The sequence below is a fragment of the Gossypium arboreum genome, chromosome 12 (genome assembly GCF_025698485.1).
Source record: "Gossypium arboreum isolate Shixiya-1 chromosome 12, ASM2569848v2, whole genome shotgun sequence".
Classification (NCBI taxonomy): Eukaryota; Viridiplantae; Streptophyta; class Magnoliopsida; order Malvales; family Malvaceae; genus Gossypium; species Gossypium arboreum.
In genome coordinates, this window is record NC_069081.1 from 66,597,656 (window position 1) to 66,601,675 (window position 4,020).

Consider the following 4,020-nt stretch of genomic DNA (forward strand, 5'->3'; position numbering starts at 1 on the left):
TATGTGTTTGAAATGCATTTGTGAATTAAATTAAGTGATTATTGCTTATGAAATCAAGAGAATGAGATATATGTGCATACTTGTAGAAATGTTTATGTATTTGTTTTGAGATAAGAAAATGATTTTATAGATCGATGTGAAATCAATAATGAATTACAATTGCTATCGATGAGCTAATGTTTATATGAATATAATTCAATAAGAGGACGTTATTCTAAACTATGCATCGGTAGAAATTTTCGGGGACGAAAATTTCTTAAGTGGGGGAGAGTTGTGACAGCCCTAAAGTGACCCTAGTCGGAAAGCGGTTTGGGACCGCTAAACCGAGTCACCAAATTATTTGGATGTGATACTTATGGTCTAAAATATGTGAATATGAATGTGCAAAAAATTTTAAGCTTGATTTAGTTAATTGCATGTGAATGGAGTACATAGGACTTATGTGAGAAAATTTAGAAATGTGCTAGGCAAATGTAAAATGGCCTATCAATACATGTGGGAAAGTGTTTGTCCTTGCATGTCAAATTAGCCAAATTGAAGCATAGTGGCCGGCCATGCTATGGGTGGAAACATGTCACAAACATGTTGGGTTAGTGATGTATGTAAGGAAGAATTAAATAATGAAAGGGAGGAGTGATGAAAAAAAAAATGGTCTCATCCATGCCCCCCTTTTTGCCGTGAATGGAAGAAAGAAAACAAAGAAAAAAATGTTTTGTTCATCCTTGAACATCCTTGGCCAAATAGAGGAAAGAAAGGAAGGGGAGGAGCTTGAGAAAATCGGCTATGGTGATTTGCTAGACAAAGGTATGTGTGATGTTGTCCATGAGATGCATGCATGTTTTAGTTGGTAGCTTGAGTTCTACCTAGCCCATGGTCTAAATCTTGCTAGGTGATGGAAATGACACTCGGCCATGGATGCATCATTCTTGCTTGGTGTTGATGTCATTTACATGCTAAAAATGAAGCTTTGTAATGATGCATGTGATGGTGGATTGATGTTTTAAGGTTTAATAGAGTTTAAGCTAGTAAATACTTAATTTTTGGTATTTATATGAGAAAGAGATGAACTTGAAATTTTTGAATTTACATGAATAAATCTTTTGGTTTGTCTTAGTATTAAATTGAAGGGAATGCCATAGGTGCTTGAATGTACTAACTAGATATTGTTGTATATACATCTCTCAATAGGTTCGGCTTTGTGCATGAATTTGGGGGATTAAACCTTGAATGATGTTATGTATAAGTTTCGACTATGAATCTTTGTGTTTAATTTCTTTATGTGTTGATGCTCAAATTGAAAAAGGGATGTTAGTTATGTTATAACATTTGTTTAATAATGAAAGGACATGAGCTTAAAGCTTGAGTAGCATTCGGTATTAGAGTAAGTTAAAATTTGTTAGAAAATAACTCCCAAGTTAGTGAATCACGAGTTAAGAAAGGATTTGGGTTGAATATATATATATGTATTCGCAATGGGATAAAATGTGTATTAAGGTAAGTTTCAAGGTGATTAATCGGCTATGAAATTAGCTAAATTGAATAGGTATGTTTAATGATATGCTTAGTATAATGTATGATCTTATAACTCGGTTTGGTATTGAGATAAAGGTTAGATGTATGATTGGATTTTGGTATGTGTTAAACTGGTCAATCAAAGATTAAATGATATGTGAGTGCCAAATGTGATTGTTAAGTGAATAATATTAGTTAAGTACTTAAGCAAATCTATTGTTTTACTTAAGCTTAAGAGCAAAGAGGATCGAAGTCGGATGGGGAAAAGAGAAAGTAAGCGAATAGCCGTGGACATCTATAAATCGACCACATCCGAGGTAAGTTTTAAGCGATTAATCGTTGAGTAAATTCAATCATAATAGGACATAATGAGTTGATTTGATAAGATATGATGTGGCTATGATATGTCTTAAGCCCAAATGGTAAGTTCATAAGTGTTTGGACTTGGAAAGTTAAGAGCAAATTGTAATAAATTGCTTGGACAGCAGCAGTAATGTGATTTTAGAAAATCACTATAAATTGTTGGTGTGGAATTATAGGCTGAATAAAACATGTAATCAAAGATTAGTTGGTCTAGTTTCTTATAAAAGAGACCGTGGAAGCAAAGAAAATTCCTATGAAGAGATATCTAAAGTTGTGCGGGACAGTGTCGGAATGACTCCGAAATCCCTGTTCTATTTTTGGAAAATCATTATAATTTGTACAAAAATGGTTATGAGATAAGATTTATATGCTTAAACTCCTTAATGAGTCTAGTTTCAAATGAAATCAAGTAGAACATACTTTGAACTCTGTACAATGAGAATTTTGATTTGTAGTGAAGACTGGTCAGGTTCGTCAAACAGTGAAACAGGGGAAACTTTAAGAAAAATCTGGTATTGATTGGCCAAACCAAAAATTCTAAAAATTTCATGGATGGAAGATATGTGAGTCTATATTCTGAGAAAATTAACGGCAAGTGATTTGGAGTCTTGTAGCTCCAGGTATAAATAATTTAGTGACCATTGCTCAGGAAAACAGCTCGTAGCGAATATGTGATTTTGTTGTGATTTTGTTTTAGTTGCTCATAAGCTATTGATTGATCCCATATTGAATTCTAAAGTGTGATATTGTAAAATGATACATGAGTGTTAGATGGATCTCTGATATCAAGATTCGTGAAAATGTATATATATGTGATGAGGCCTAATGGCGATGCGATGAATCTTGAAAATGTATGTATATGTGATCGGGCCTAATGGCGATGTGATGAATGTGAAAGTATATATATATGTGATAAGGCCTAATGGCCGATGTGGTGAATGTGAAAGTGTATGTATATGTGATAAGGCCTAATGGCCGATGTGATGAATGTGAAAGTGTATATATATATGTGGTAAAGCCGAATGGCTAATGTGAATGTTGTAACATGTGATTAAGTGTACATGAAACTTGGAAATATGTTCCGGGTGAGACCCGATGACTACGTGTGGAGGTTATGTCGGGTAAGACTTCGTAATAAGAATTGCTTATAAATATACATAATGCGAAAGGTTAAACAGGTATGTACTCCAAGTTTACATGTGAGCTTGATTTAAACTAAACCATAAGGTAGTTATGTGATGTATATGAGAGAAATCTATGAGGCTACTCCCATGATTATGATGAGATGTGCATATTCGGAAAAAGGGATGGTATGCCCGAAGGAAGAGTGAAATAAAAATACGAACAACTATGTTATAATTTGATTGTTATCTGTTGACACTGCTTAAAACTTACTAAGCATTGTAATGCTTACTCCGTTTACTCTGTTTCCTCTGCCTTATAGGTCTCATTGCGAAGCTACAGGCTCGGGGATCGTCAGCAACTAGTCACACTATCGCTATCCACTGTTTGGTACTGCTACGTTTTGGAATATCTTATGGCATGTATAGAATAGACTAGTAGTGAGAGGATATCATGGTTAATGTATAGGACTACCCTTTGCTGTTTTTCAAGTACGTTTTGTGATGTATGTATGTACAGCCATGCGAAAATGGCTCGTAAAAGTGGAGTATGGCATTAGACCATTTGTGTTTATGTATATATGTATGGTTTCATGATGTGACTACGGACTGAATGGAAGTGTTGGGCAAATGATTAGCCATTGGAATGGCTAAATATGATTATATGTGGACCTATGTATGACAAAACTCTAGTTGGTCCATGGAAACTAAGAGATAGGTAAAGTTTACCTTGAAAACAGATGCTGGCAGCAGCAGTGGTGTGGATTTGAAAAATCATTAAAATTTGTAGGAATGGAATTAAATAGTTAATAAATTATGTAAATGAACCTTGATGAATCTAATTTCATATGGAAGAAACGAAACGGTCATATGAGTTGTATGTTAAGAGATATTAAAGTTCTCGTGAAACAGGGCCAGAACGGTTTCTGGATCCCTGTTCCAACTTTGGAAATTCATTTTAAATTAACCAGAGATAATTAGGAGTCACGCCATACATGTATAGATTCCTCTCTGAGTCTAGTTT

The 4,020-nt window shown here is 34.4% G+C and overlaps 1 long non-coding RNA gene across 1 annotated transcript; it reads left to right on the top strand.

Annotated features, from left to right (window-relative positions):
• Positions 1–674: 674 nt before the first annotated feature.
• Positions 675–3,593, top strand: LOC128285308 (uncharacterized). The gene is made up of 2 exons (XR_008275805.1): positions 675–804; positions 3,320–3,593. It is a non-coding gene; the product is annotated as an uncharacterized LOC128285308 (long non-coding RNA).
• Positions 3,594–4,020: the final 427 nt, after the last annotated feature.